Source organism: Rhododendron vialii, chromosome 4a (genome assembly GCF_030253575.1).
Source record: "Rhododendron vialii isolate Sample 1 chromosome 4a, ASM3025357v1".
Lineage (NCBI taxonomy): Eukaryota > Viridiplantae > Streptophyta > Magnoliopsida > Ericales > Ericaceae > Rhododendron > Rhododendron vialii.
The window spans coordinates 34,111,834-34,128,221 of NC_080560.1; positions in this window are offsets into that span (position 1 = coordinate 34,111,834).

A 16,388-nucleotide genomic window follows, 5' to 3' on the forward strand; every position below is an offset into this window, starting at 1 on the left:
ACTTATGTAAGGCATAACGCCACATATACGGACGCCTTTAGAGTGAAAATCACTTATGTTGTATCACAAGTAATACAAGCAATTCATACATATATGTTCAAACTTTCATTAGCAAGAGAAACTTATGGTCAATCGTGCATTTCCGACTACGATAGATAACCTTATCTACTTGAAAACTAAACGATATATAACCTTATCTTCTTGAGCACTAACGATAGATAACCTTATCTTTTTAATGAAACATTCGATAGATAACCTTATCTTTTTAATGAAACATACAATAGATAACCTTATCTATTTAAGAAAAACTAAACGATAGATAACCTTATCTACTTAAGGAAAATGGTTAAGGAAATTTATACTTTCCAACATACGGTTTAATGCTTATACGTAGAGTTATTGGACTAGGGATTCTACCTTACTTCTTGGCGGTTGGTCGGTTTTGAGAATCGGTCGTCGGTTTTGCGAATCGGCGGCGCAACGGCTCCGAAGTGCTTCGAAAGGAAGAGAGATGGATTTTCTCTTCCTAGAAACAACTTTGCTAAGTAAACTAGGCTACTTTAAAGATTTAGGGGTGGTTTTTGGAGGTGATATGGTGGTATCTCTCAAGAACTTCAAGAAACTTAAAGAAACTTGAACTTTGGAACTTAGAATTTCTAGAGAGAAGTTAGAGTAAAGAGTGAAGGTGTGAGTTTAAGCTTGAATGAGCTTGTTATTTATAGGCCAAGCATGCCCTCTCTCTCCCTCTCACCCGAATTTCTCTCTCTCTCTCTCTCTCTCTCTCTCTCTCTCTCCTATCTTGGATTTTGTCATGCTTTGATTGAAAGATCAAAGGGTTGCTTGCACTTGCATGGCTAGATTTAGTACTTTGGATTGATTTGGAAAGATATTGGTGGAAGGAAGGAGGTTTGTACAACGTTTTTATATTGGTAAATGTACAAATAAGGACAATGTGAATGGATTTTGCTTGAACAAGTGTATATCCATGGATTGTATTCAAGTCAAGTACAATATAAGAAGATAAAGGAAGATCAAGACAAGGTACACTCCAATCTCTCTCTCTCTCTCTCTCTCTCTCTCTCTCTCGGCATTCTCTCTCTCTTGTACTTTGTATAGATGTGTGTGTGTGTGTGTCTATATATATATATATATATATATATATATATATATATATATATATATATATATATATAAGTATGACCAAATATATAAATAAAGGTACAAGGTACGTGGTGATCTTTTACTAGATTTCCAAATCAAAATTCCCTATTAAAGTATTCCAATTTGGCACATGTTCCATTATAATACTAGATTATGTACTTAGGAAATCTAGGGTATTAAATCTACTAAGTACATATATATATATATATATATATATATATATATATATATATAAGTATATCATCACATGGAAAAATCTAGGAAATGATTTATTTAGTAAATCCTAGTACTTGTTGGAAGATTAACATTATCATCCAAGGGGTAAAGTTTACCCTAGCATGTATTGACCAATGGTAAAAAAAAATATGAATAGAAAAATACTTGAGATGAATATGCTTATAATAATCTATGGAGTTCATAGGACTATATAATCTTTTATATGTACTTTAATAAATCTAGAATGGTACCTTAGGTAGAAAATCTAGGTTTCCTATTGTCCAATAGATAAAAGTTTCCCTAACTTTTATTGTCCAATGATTAAAGGTTCATTTAGGGTTAGAAAAGAGTAACTAGATGAATTGATAGCTAGGTTTCCTCAACTAATGGGTTAGAAGCTAACTATACTAGCCAAGTAGGGCTTTTTAATCAAGAAACGAATTTTAAAGTGCTAAAATCTAATTATGACGGATTATAGGAATTAAAAAGAAATATTAAAAGCAATATTATGAAATTAAAGAAATAACAAAATTTAGATGAAATTTTTATTCATTAAAAATTAGAGTCGTTACAATTTCATTTTATATAGTAAATTATTGAAAAAAATTGAAATTTTTCTTGAAAAAAGTGTATTATTTTTTAGATTCCATTTTACGGATCGGACAAATATTTTGGGATGAGGGGAGTAGTTCACAATTTTGCCTCCGAAAAACATGGCCGCTAACTAGTTTTTGTTGACCGTGATGATTAAAGATTTGAGACACCCAATTCTTAAGGCTAGGGTTAGGCTATCGCGGGGAAGGGGTAGTGGGCATAGAGGAAAGGGGGATGGAAGAGGCGGAAAGCAATGGTGATGGCTAGTGGAGGGTTGGACGGAAATGGAGGGAAGGAGCGGTGATCAATGGTGTCTGGAATAATGAAGGAGAAATGAAATTATTTGGTGTTTCGCTTGATGACAAGGATTATGTGGCCATTAATAATCTTGAGTGTTAATTTTATAGTTGCCATGTGTCGCCTTATTAATAGGACTTGATGATCCTCCAATTCCCCTAGGATTGGAGATGAGCCAACTCTGAAGGGAGGAGAGGCATGAAGATAAGGGGAGCAAAAATCTCCCATCGACGCTGTAAGATTGGTTAGACGATGAGTGTCTTTGTCTTTCTGATCTCTCTGCCCTCCTTCTCTTTCACTCCTTCTCCCTCTCTCTGGTGGCGATCTGAATCAGATGGGTTTGTAAAGCAGTCACAGTTGTGCAAAATGGTTCCGGACGAAATCGCCAATACCTGCATCTCGCTCGATATTGGTCGGATTTTCTGGTACTTGCCGGTAAGGAACCGGTATTAGAGCCAAAACAGTATTAAGGACGCAAAGTATTGGTTTTACACAAGTCCTGTATGTACCGGCCGGTACAGAACGAGATTAACAACCTTGGTTTAGACCGGATGCCTACTTATTTTATTCTTTTAATTAGAAATCATCTCCTTTGATTTTCTCAATTTTCTGTCTACTCTTATTACTTGAGTTCATACTTATACATTATGAAAACAACTATTGTGTGTATGATAACTAGTGATGACCCGTGCCTTCAAACGTAATCTCAAACTTAAATCAACTTTCTTGATTTAAGCTAGCGAATGCCCTGTGCCGATGGCACTATCAAAAATGGTCCAAATCACTTAAATACCAAGTTTCTCATCTCTTATCTAAAAACTCTTCATCATCAGTGAAAGACATTTTGTTGTGGTACCGGACAAAATTAAACTTCTCATCAAGTACAAAATCGACTCCTCTAAGTTGATAGAACCGTCCCTCATGAAGATGATATCTAAAATGGTCTACTTCTTCGGGCATACAATAGCCTCCATAGCATCACCCTAAAAAGTAAAAAAAAAAAAAAAATTATATACACAATAAAATATCATATTTACTATTCATTAATCGCTTCTCTTAAAATGTTAAAGTACCTATTCGTCAAGTAAAACCAATCTGAGCGTCACATAGGGTAAAAGCAGATTATCATAGGGGTGTTCAAGAAAACCGCCCGAACCGTAAAACCGGTCCGATCCGGACCGAACCGTCATATTTGGTCTGGTTCTGTGGTTCTGCGGTCAGGTTATGGTTCCAAAAAAATAAGAACCGTTAGTTTTGGTTCGGTAACTGGTTCTCAATTAAAGAACCGTGGTTAGAACTGGACCGGACCGTTTAAAACTAATATATATAATTATATAAAATAAATATATGTGTGTAATTTGGTAAGTTAATCTCTTTCTTGCTAAACTTACTTTATTTAGAGATGAAATCTCATTCGTTAGGAAAGTTTTTATTTTCTTTCTTCTTTTTCTATTCTAATAGATTACCTTCTTATTCTTTTAATTCTTTGCAACCTTATTTAACGGATTAGTCTTTATAATTTCAATCTCACGTCTCTCTTTCTCACACACTGGTGATAGGTTTGGATGCTAATTAGATAGAATCGGAACCGGAGCCGAACCAAAACCGGACCGGTTTTGCGGTTTGGTTCTGGTTCGGTTCCAATCATATATTGGTTAGGTTCTGGTTCTCAATTTCCTAGAACCGTTTGAAATGGTCCGGTTACTGGTTTTCTAGAGAACCGGACCAATCCGGACCGTGTACACCCCTAGATTATCATTATCATTTGTGCCATCGTTACCAATCGAGCTTTGACTTTTCATTAATTTATTTCCATATGGATGCAAATCAACAAAATGGGGATAAGAGACAAACAGCTATATCACCTATACACCATAAACATTTAGCAAAGTATAGAGATAAACAAATTGACCAAATTGCTAATAATGATATAATTCTAATACTAACTTATAACGTACTTAGGAGTGCTTACCATTTGATAAGTTCATAGTTATATTGGACGCACCAATTACTCTTTCAGACACGGAAGGCACATTTATTTCTTCTATCTATAAGAATTTGCAGTTTATTTGAATAATAAATATTTCAACATTAACAGAATAAAAAATGCAGTTTATGTGGTCTACACGTATATTAAAGTCGTGCAAATTTAGCCGTCGTAGTTAGAATGCTTACCAAATTTAGTCTTTGGTGGGTCAATTTCAATATTTTGCTCTTCAACTGCTACTTGAGCATTCTCATGCGTCTCGACTCTTTTCGTCACTAGAAGCATATCAACTGTTGCTATACTTCTCTGCAAAGCAATTTTAAGTTGATTATTTTGGTTGGATATGACATTGTAAGTCTATATAATGCATGTAACTATTACTATAAATGCAAACCATTTTGCTCTTCATTTGCTTCTTGAGTATTCTCATGCATGCAAACTTTTTTTGACACGGGAGGCACATTTATTTTTTCATCAATAAAAAATCGCAATTTATTTGAATAATATATATTTTAACGTTAACAGACTGAAAATTACTGTTTAGTCTTTGTAGCTAGAATGCTTACCAATTAGTGGGTCAATTTTCATATTTTGCTCTTCAACTACTACTTGAGCATCCTTATGTGTCTTGACTCTTTCATGTGTCTCGACTCTTTCAGTCACTGGGAGCATATTAATTTCATTTTCGCTATTCATCTTGGTAATTTTGGACACACAAAAAATGAAGATACTTACCCAAAAAGAAAATGAGATTCGAACAAATGGTGTCTTCTTTTAATAGGATAAAAAGAAGACATAAGATACTTACTGAAAAAGAAAACGAGAAGTTCTTTTTGTCTCAAACAAAAAGAACCACAGTTCAGCCGTGCTTAAGCCGAATGGAAGGATCGCAAAGCCAAATAAAAACCGTAAGAATCAGAATGCAAGACCCAATCAGAACAGGAACCAACCCCCTTCAGGAGGCCAGGTTCGAAACACGGATTCTGTCCAATTTGTGTGTTACAATTGTAACAAGCCTGGTCATATGGCAAGAAATTGCAAGAACCCTAAGCGTCGTCTTGGTCCACAAGCGAACTTGGTGGATGGAGAACCACTCGTGGCTATGATATCAGAAATCAATCTGATAAGTGGTTCAGAAGGGTGGTGGATAGACACAGGCGCTTCTCGCCATGTCTATTATGATCGTTCCTTATTCAAGAGCTATTCTGATGCTGAAGATAAGAAAGTGTTGTTGGGTGATTCCCACACCACTAAGGTTCTTGGAACTGGTGATGTTGATATCAAGTTTACCTCTGGAAGGACTGTCACTTTAAAAGAAGTCCTTCACACTCTAGAAATTAGAAAGAATCTTGTGTCCGGCTACCTCCTCAATAAAGCTGGCTTTACTCGGACTCTTGGAGCGGATCAGTACACTCTTACCAAGAATGGAATGTTTGTCGGTAAAGGCTATGCTACTGATGGAACGTTTAAACTCAATGTTGACATGAATAAAATTGCTACTTCCTCTTATATCGTTTGTTCTGTGAATGTTTGGCATGCTAGACTTTGTCACATAAACAAGAAATTGATTAAGAACATGAGTAATTTAGGTTTCATTCCTAACATCTCATTAAATGAATTTGACAAATGTGAATCATGTAGCAAGGCTAAGATCACAAAGAAGCCTCATAAATCAACTTTTAAGGAGACTGAATTGTTAGATTTGATTCATACCGATATGTGTGAGTTAGATGGAGTTCTCACTAGAAATGCACACCGATATTTTATCACGTTTATTGATGATCACTCAAACTACACCTCTGTTTATTTGATGAAACATAAGAGTGAAGCATTTGATATGTTTAAAATCTTTCTTAATGAGGTCGAGAACCAGTTTAATAGAAAGATTAAGAGACTCCGTAGTGATAGAGGCACTGAGTATGATTCGAATGAGTTCATTGCTTTTTATAACTCTACTGGTATAATACATGAGAAAACTGCTCCATACTCACCCGAAATGAATGGAAAGGCAGAACTCAAGAATCGAACTTTGTGTGAACTCGTAGTTGCGATTATGCTTAGTTCAGGTGCAGCTTCACATTGGTGGGGTGAAATTTTATTGACTGTATGTTATGTGCTGAATAGAATTCCTAATTCTAAGTCTTTGATTTCATCTTATGAATTGTGGAAAAACAAGAAGCCCAATGTGTCATATTTTAAAGTTTGGGGTTGTTTAGCATATGTTCGTATTCCTGATTCAAAAAGGTCAAAACTTGCGAGTAGAGCTTATGAATGCGTTTTTATTGGTTATGCTGTGAATAGTAAAGCATATAAATTCTTCGATATTAATAATAAGGTGATCGTAGAATCTATAGATGCTGATTTTTACGAAGAAAAGTTCCCTTTTAAATCTAGAAATAGTGGGGGTGCTGAATCTAGTAGTAGTGTGCTTAGATTAGAAGAACCTAGAAACGAGAACTCTAGGGACACTGAGATTGAACCAAGGAGAAGCAAGAGAGCTCGAATCGCTAAGGACTTTGGTCCAGACTTTGCATTCTCTTTAGAAGAGGACCCCACTACTGTTAATGAGGCATTGACTTCCCCAGACGTTGATTTTTGGCAAGAAGCCATAAATGATGAAATGGACTCGTTGGAGTCCAATAGGACTTGGGAATTAGTAGACCTACCATAGGGTTGCAAAGCAATAGGTTGCAAATGGGTGCTTAAAAAGAAATTGAAACCTGATAGTTCTGTGGATAAATATAAAGCTAGACTCGTAGCTAAGGGATATAAACAAAGGGAGAACATAGATTTTTTTGTACATCAAATGGATGTTAAAACTGCTTTTTTAAATGGAGACTTAGAAGAAGAGATTTACATGGATCAACCCGAGGGATTTGTTTTCCATGGACAAGAACGCAAAGTGTGTAAGTTAATTAAATCTCTTTATGGCCTTAAACAGGCACCTAAGCAGTGGCATGAAAAATTTGATAATCTTGTTTTGACGAATGGCTTTAAGGTAAACAAAAGTGACAAATGCATATACTACAAGTCTGAGAATTCAGTATGTACATTGATATGTTTGTATGTCGATGACTTGCTAATATTTGGTTCTAGTTTATCTGTTGTTAATGAGACCAAATCTCTACTTAGTAAGAATTTCGACATGAAAGATTTAGGAGAAGCGAATGTTATTTTGGGCATTAAAATTACCAGGTCTGAAAATGGCATCTCTCTTGATCAAACTCATTATATTGAGAAAATTTTGAAGAAATATAATTACTTTGATTGTAAACCTGCTTGCACCCCTTTTGATCCTGCTGTGAAGTTATTTAAGAACACAGGTGATAGTGCTAGACAATCTGAATATGCAAGTATTATTGGTAGTCTTCGATATGCTACTGACTCTACTAGACCAGATATTGCATATGCTGTGGGTGTATTATGCAGGTTCACTAGTCAACCTAGTATGGAGCATTGGCATGCTATTGAGAGGGTAATGCGGTATCTTAAAAGAACCATTAATCTTGGTTTGCATTACTCAAAATATCCCGCTGTGTTAGAGGGATATAGTGATGCAGATTGGAATTCCCTTTCAGATGACTCCAAGGCAACCAGCGGATATGTGTTCAATATAGCTGGTGGTGCAGTTTCTTGGAAATCTAAGAAACAAACAATTTTGGCACAATCTACGATGGAGTCTGAGATGATAGCACTAACTGCTGCTAGTGAAGAGGCAGGTTGGTTGAGAAATCTTCTGTCAGAAATCCCTTTGTGAGAGAAACCGATACCGGCGATCTTAATCCATTGCAATAGTACCGCGGCTATTGCAAAAGTTCAGAACCATTTTTTCAACGGTAAGAAATGACAAATACGTCGTAAACATAGCACAGTTAGAAATTTGCTTTCTAATGGGGCTGTTAGAGTGGATTATGTACGGTCAGCTGAGAACCTGGCTGATCCTTTGACGAAAGGATTAGCTCGGGAGAAGGTGTGGAACACCTCGAAAGGGATGGGGCTAAAGCCCATTGAGAAATGAGTCACTTGTGATGGATACCCAACCTATAGATTGGAGATCCCAAGAAATAGGTTCAAAGGGAAAAACGAGTCACATGGTGATATGGTAAGAATCATGCAGTGAGGAGTTACACTCCAAGTCCATCCCTAAGAAGCATGACATCCTGTAGCGAAAGAGGTTGTGCTATTTTTAACACTTAATGAGTTCTATAGCTCTATGTGGAGTGGAGTACCTAGACTGCACGAGTACTCTTGATAGACTCACCTATATGAATGTTGAAGTGTGGCCGCTTCTCGGGAGAATTTGAGCAAATTCTCTAGGTCATTCATGAAACCGGGATATAAGCACATGGCCGTAAAGTGCTAGCTTAAGAACATTACACAAAGTGGAGTTGTGTGTGAGGTGCATTCAGCCTTAGAGTTCAAGACCACAAGTCACTCTAGTTTACTTTACTGAAGCACTTTTGCTATGTAATGGTTCAAGTCGATAGACACCTTTACTTACGCACTTTTCTATACCTTCTTGCTCATTTAACTTGTTTTTAAAATCCAAGTGGGGGATTGTTGGAGATTTGTATTTCAAAAACATAAATTTTAGTGAAGTTTCACTAAATACAAGAGAATCAATTTTTTTTGAAATCAACCAAATCATTTCCGATACAGGAAGATTTTACCTGCTTACCAAAAGAAAAAAAAACATGTGTTTTTAGCTTGCTAATTGATTATGATTGATTTGATTAGAGCCTTAATTTACGTTAATTGATTGATTCTACTTTCCTAATTGTTTTCTCTCCTCACCTATAAAAGGGGCTCTTCTCTAATCTTTCAAACACACCGAAAAAAACCATTTTCATATACTGAGTTCTAGAGAGCAAGAAAGGTTGATTGTGTTCTGTATTTTCCGGTCTTCTTCCGTGCTAGGAAGATCGAGACAAAGGTTGTATTCTGGGCTGTTTTATCCTGGAGGCGGCGTGGCTGTTACTGCTTGCACAGAGAGGGCGGAGCCGCGAAACGTCTTAAAGATAGCGACCTAGTTCGCGACTCAACTGAAACAGCAACTAACACGATTTCTGGTATTTGGCACTTCCATTAACAGATTGTGAGGTAAACGGTTCCATACTCTCCATCGTTTACAATATCCAACAGAGGATACCAAAGTCCATTGAAACTTCACAGTTAAGCGTGCTTCCCTTGGAGTAATCCAAGGATGGGTGATCTTACTGAGAAGTCTGATGGAGTTTGGCGTTCAAAGCGGACAATATTGTATAGGATGGGAGCGGGTTGTTACATACTAGCGCATGCCCGTGCCTTCAAACAATCAGCGCACACAAATAAAAACTGAAGTTGCGTGCAATATACAGTTCAAACAATTAGCACATGCAAATAAATATTGAACTTGCACGATTCGAACAATCAACACACGCAAATAAATACTGAACTCGCGTTCAATATATCAACCCCTATCCAACAAATTCAACTATTCTAAAAGCAATAACCTATTGCTTATCATATACATTGACATGGTTAATTTAAATCAGCAAATAAAGAACTATTAATTTTTCAATCCTTAACTTTTGCATACACAAACTCAAACAAATAAAACTTGATAAATTAAAAAAATACCATCTTAAACACCAATGAAAAAAAAAATACAAATCAACAAAAATGCGTAGCTCGAGGAGATATCTAAAAAGAACACAGGAAAACATGTCATTCACAAAAAAGAGCTAAATGATAAAAAGTGAACACAGCAGATCAAAAAAAAAAAAAAAGATAAAAAGAGAACACCGTATCTCCTGAAAAGTTATCTACAAACACAACTAACGTCGAACGTCTCCAAAAACATCCTCATCATAATTGTCGAAAACGTTAATCTTTGGAACTTCTTCGGGCAACGGGCAACCCAACTTCTTTGAAACTTATTTTTCGCAATGCATACAACTTGGAAGAAAATGATGACAAAGAACGGTAATCTTTCAGTTAGACGAACTGATAGTCAATAAAATGGTCACAGCAATTGAGTCTTTCAAACTCAATTTTAAACTCAACCCATAGGAAGACATATATAATTTTTCAATTAAAGGATTGGGAACGACATTTATAGAAATACTTGATAGTCAATAAAATGCTCACAACAATTGAGTATTTTGAACTCAATTAAATATCAATCAGGATAAGAAAATGTGTGGGACATACTATAAGTTAAAAGGGAACCCAATAGGAATGAGGTTAATGTTCACCCTCATCTAATAAGGGTAAACAAAATCGGACTCCGTGTAGAGGGATAGCAGCGCTAGACTTGGCCACAAAGGCAGCACTTAGGTCGGCTTTGGAGAGAGAAAGTTTAGAGAAAAGTTAGAGAGACCATTAACTGCATGAAGTGTTGGGGAAAAAATAAAGAGTATTTATTTTTTATGTGGTTCTATGCACTGTATTTTCTAAATTGGATTGCAATGTGATTATTGGACTTAATAGATTGGGTCATGCTAGTCAAATTATGTGATCTACTTGGCAGCATGGTTTTTTCCTATTGGGTAGTGGTTTCCCAATAATATTTGGTGAGATTAAATCCCCACCATTGATTCCATTGTTTCTATGATGAGAAGGGAAACATATGGTGTACCCATTAGCTGGAAAATAACCTTCACCTGGGGTAGAGCTCTCTAGGTTCTTCCAAGATTGTAGATGATGAATTTCGCTTCAGGTACGTGCAAAGATTTTCCCTTCTCCCTCATTCTTGATAATTTCTGTAAGATATCCCTAAGATCATGCAGTTTTTCGCCAACATGGAGGTCAGCTGTTGGCAGAAGTCATGTAAATTCCACTCTAACTTGAAAAATCATTTTAATCTCGTCAAGTCATTTTATAAGGAACCTGAATCAACATTGAACAGATTTTGGCAGGACTATTTCTGTAATTCCCCCCCCCCCCCCCCCCCCCCCCATATCTTAATTAGCACTCTTATCTTCATTCATTCAATTAATCGACAAATAGTGATTAAAATAGCCTAAAGACCCAAGATAATACGATTGATTCCATCAAGTCCGGTAGGCTTAACACAGAATCATACTATACCTTAGCCATCTTAGGCCATCCACAGTGGTATAATCAAATGCCAATTGTTTTTAAAGTTAACAATGTTGGTGCAAAAGATAACTCACAATGGTATAATCAAACTTAGCAACATCCTTAGAAATAATCAAATTTTGGGCTTTGGATAACCAAAACTAACAACCTTTTTCAATAATCAAAATTTGTGGATCCTACACCACATAAGTTAACTAGTTCCAAAATTTGTATACACACGTGTTTCAACTAGTATTTTCTTCTTCCCTTCTTCGCCCACTCTTCTTTTTTTTTTTGGTTAAAAAAATAAAATTGAAGAATAAAAATTTTATGTAGCCAAGCTTTTTCGCTACTCTATATCTTTTTCACTTCACCAACAAACTATTTCTCTTTCTTTTCCTCCAAAAGTGAAACTCATATCTCTCGATCATCTACAATTCAATCTATCGTCGCCGGATTAAGGTGTTTCACTCTTCTTTCCTATTTCTACTACCCACTCCCGAAAAAAAGAAGAAGGAAAAAATCATAATAGGAGGCAAGGAAGTCGCCGATTTTTTTTTCAAAATTAAGAAAGGGAATCGATATATTTTAACTTATAAAAAACATAAATGGAGGGAAGTAAATGATGGGAAACAGGGGGGGAGAGATAATGAAATTGTAGTGGATCCCATATTTTGATTATGGACTAGAAGTGACCATAGTGAAGCTTAACATTGTTAAGCTTAACAACCTCTTAAGTGAATAATCAAAAGCTGATGTGTCAACTTTTGGTTATCTTTTTTTGATTATACCACTGTGGATGGCCTTATATATATACAGATTTTTAGTTGTCAAAATGCTGATGGTTTTGCAATAATAAGATTTACCATAGGCTTCATAGGATTGATATTGATCCATTGGTTAGCGTAATCGTTTCTCCAAACAAATCCTAACCACATGTCAAGTATTTTGCAGATTTTCTGTTAGAACAATGGCTCATATGTTAAGTATGAAGAGATACTAAGGAGTTCTAGAAAGAAGGCCAGATGCCGGAGCGTAGCGGAGCGGAACGAGGGGAGCGGAGGGTATTTTTGGGATACAGACCAAATATCAGATTAGGGTTAGAATAGAGTCGGTATAAATATTCTATGTTGTAAACCCTAATTGATATTGTGATAATAAAAAAAGAACAGCAGTCGCTCTCGCTCCCGTGGACGTACCCAATTTTGGGAAACCACGTATATCTCCGTGTTGATTCTTTACTGTTTATACTCGTAAATCGTGAGCATGTGTGTGATGATCCTAACATTTTCAAATGTTGAATGATCTATTTTTCATTCATATCACTGGATTTTATGATTTGAATGAAAAATGGAAAGATTGGATCGAGTACTTATACATATCGAATTGAGTTGATTTTTTACAAACCCAGTCAATTTTTTTTTAAATTATTAAATGGCTCGAATTATCTGTGCGGGACCCAGAATGGGCCCTGCACGACAATCAGTGCAATTTCGGTCTACCACCAGTCGATGGCCTTAGTTTTACCGTTACTAAAAAACTCATTACTTGAAGGAATCTCATAGTACTCCCTTCGACCTTTTTTTAGAGTCTAGTATTCTATTTTGGATTGTCCCTTAATAAGTGTCCATTTTGTAAAGTTAGTGGGAAAAAGTTGGTGTATATTCTATTTTGCCCCTAAAAATAGATTTCATTTTGAAAAGTTAATGAGAAAAAATGTAATGATGATGTCTCTATAGAGGGTAAGTAGGGAAAGTGGAGATAAAAATTGATATGAAATGTATAATGGTGATATCTTCTTAGTAAATTAGAGTTACGAAACAGAACACTTAAAAAGGGGCGGAGGGAGTAGTATTTTAGGTAAAGTCAAACAATTCTAAAGTTGAATAATAGCTCTCAAAATGCAATGACATATTCATAATCAAGATCAATTTAATATCAATTATCAATTGTCACTATTGACTATGACCAAATCCTTTTCCATATTCATCTTCACAATTACGGTAAATGAGCTTCGGAAAAAAATAAGCAAAATGGGTCCAAGCCAAGGGGGTGCTCATCCTCGCGAGGTGGTGAGTCGCGGGCCGATGACAAAAGGAAATGCTATTTTTGTAACAAAAAATGCCATATATTGAAGTTTTGCCCAAAGCTCAAAGCGAAGATAGATGAAGAGAAGGAAAAATCCAAAGCGGCAGTTATTGAGAGTTCCGTTGAAAATGAAGGTGATTTGCTCATGGTGACTTCGGAAGGTATGGAGAATTTTGATTGGGTTATGGATTCCGGTTGTTTATTTCATATGTGTTCAAATAGAAAATATTTTTGTTCTTATGAGCCTTGTGATGGAAGTACCGTTAGGATGACAAACAACACGGTGAATAAGGTTGTTGGCATAGAAACGGTACGTTTTCGTATGGCCGATGGAAAAGTTGTGAGGTTGACCGGAGTTCGACATGTGCCGGGACTAAGGAAAAATTTAATTTCTTTGGGAATATTACATTCAAAGGGTTGTAGCTTTGCGACAAGGGACGATGTTCTTGAGGTTTTCAAGAATGATAAAGTGATGTTGCAAGGAAAAATTGCGGGCAATTTATCCAAGCTTCAAGGTCGAGTTGAAGTGTGGTGTGCAAATGGTGGATATCGAGCAAGAAAAAATTATGGGCATCGGGTTACCCAAGTATGGCGTGTGAATGCGCAAACAAGCGAGTCCTTATGTGTGGAGAGCAACATCGAGAATGAAATGCCTCAATTGTTGGTTTTGGAACAAGTTGATGAAGAAAAATTGTGCGCAAGGAAGAGGGTCTCTTTCGCACCAACTTTGGTTTCCGATATTTTCGATTAGGCACCCCGGTGAGGGGGTGCGATTTCACAGGAGCAAAAGGGGGTGTTTGTTGGGTTTTGCCCATGTGGTGTTAATGCTATTTGGAAAAAGAAAAGGCCATAGTGGTTTGTTTGGTGTTGCCTGAGTTAATTAAATGTTTAAGGGAATTAAGTGGGCAAGTTAGTTGTGCTTTGTTCGAAAGAGGAGCATTTGTGGTTAGTTCCAGAAGCATCTCGGCAGATGAAGAGGTTTTTTATGCTAGCCTTTAGTCATGTCTATTTATAGGGACATCTTGTGCCGTGATTGTGTAAGAGTGAAAACGGCAGAGAGAAAATTGTGTGAGTTTGAGGGAGATAAAAATCAAGAATGCTATGTACACTATAAGATCCACAACACCATCCACTACATGCCCCAAAACGACGTCGTTTTGGAGCGTCCCTAAAAAAAAAAAAAACCCCCAAAATCTCAAAATCAGAACGCTTCCCCGTTGCCCCCCAATTCCCAAACCAGTCATTCTACAGAAGGGAGAAAGAGAGGGAGAGAGAACTAGGAATCACCATATATAGCCGATCACCGCCACCGCTAACCACCATCGAACCCTCCTTATCCACCTCTGGCGACACCACTCCTGGCAAGAGAGAGGACCAGACTAATTCGAAATCGTCGGGTTTTCACGACTCACGACCACCAGTGCGTACCCAGCTCTCTCTCTCTCTCTCTCTCTCTCTCTCTCTCAACCAGAATGGAGATTTTTTGAAAAAAATTAGGGTTCCAAACAGATTAAGCAGGTCCGTTTAGCCGTTATCGGCCTATGTTAAGTAAGGGGGAAAGCCACCATTATTATTGGTCCGGTCATTAGGAACACATAATGCATGTATTGTTGTTTCAGTTATAGTGCACCCACCTCACTCAAATCCGTTTAACCCTCTGCTCATCGAAATCGAAGAGGGACATTCAAATAGTTAATCTATCCCACTAGCTCAAGTCCCACTGCTCTTATTCCGCTAACGCCAGGAGAGCTTCTAAAAGGATATCCCTCTGGAATTGCAATTGGAGAAAGGGGGCATTCTCCCGGTAGATGCTGGGTAAAGTAAAGGATATATATTGGGCTCAGGCTTGTAGAAAATTATAAATTTGTAGCTAATTCACCTCGTTAATTGCGGTAGAATGATTCATTTAGCTTTTAATTCCAGTTGCCCTTAAAATTGAGCTACGTGATTGTGATGGTATCATACATTTTTCTTGTTGAGCATGACATCTCATGAATGTGGCAATATCCTATCATAGTGTGATGAATTATGACGAGACTCATAGGCCATCTAAGTATAACTGTGCTTATGGGCTAATGCGAGTCATTTGACTTGGGGGAAAAATGTCACACGTGAAGTTTTTAGCAACATGTCAGGTTATATACTTACACTACAATAGAAAGGGCAAGGTTAAATCTGATGTGCAAAAGAATTTATATCCAATGTCAAGAAGCCTCCTAAATTTTTCATTTTTTTCTTAATTTGTTAACTAGAGATGAATTGGTATCAAAGAATCTTGTAAGGCATTAGACAATATGTAATTTGTTACGATATCATTGCTGGAGTTTTGTTGACATTTACTTCAAAAGTTGGTGTTAATTAGTTAATTTTTGTACTTGTATTGCTATTTTTTTTTTCTAAACCTATCAGTTTCTGTAATTGACATACAAAGCAAGATGCTTTAGATGTTTTAATTATTGACATGTGTTATTTGGTAATTTCTTTCTTATTTGTTTCTGAACCAGGATGTTGCCGGAGTCTGTTCCATTGGCAATGCCTCCAAACAATGAGTGTGGAGAACAAGAAGATGTGTGGAGTAGAGACATTGAACACGAAGAAGAGGTATGGAGTGGTCCTTCAAGCAAAGACTGTGATGAGATAGAAACTACTAAGAATGGGAATAAGGAAATAGAAAATTGTGAAGATAAAGTTGAAGAACCGAAAAGAAGGAATGGCATTTGACATTTAATTCAGAAACTAATGAAGCACATTGTAATTGTCGATTGTTTGAATTCAGAGGAATGGTTTGTAGACATCAACTGACGGTGTGGTGTCAAATGGGAGTTGAAAGAGTGTCTGACAAGTATGTCTTCAGAAGATGGTGCAAAAATGTGAAGAGGGCCCATACTAAAGTCCGGATCAGTTACGATAAATACTCAATGTCAATTGAAGCACATCGGCATGACAACATGTGCAATCTCTTCAATGAGGTTGTCGATTTAGC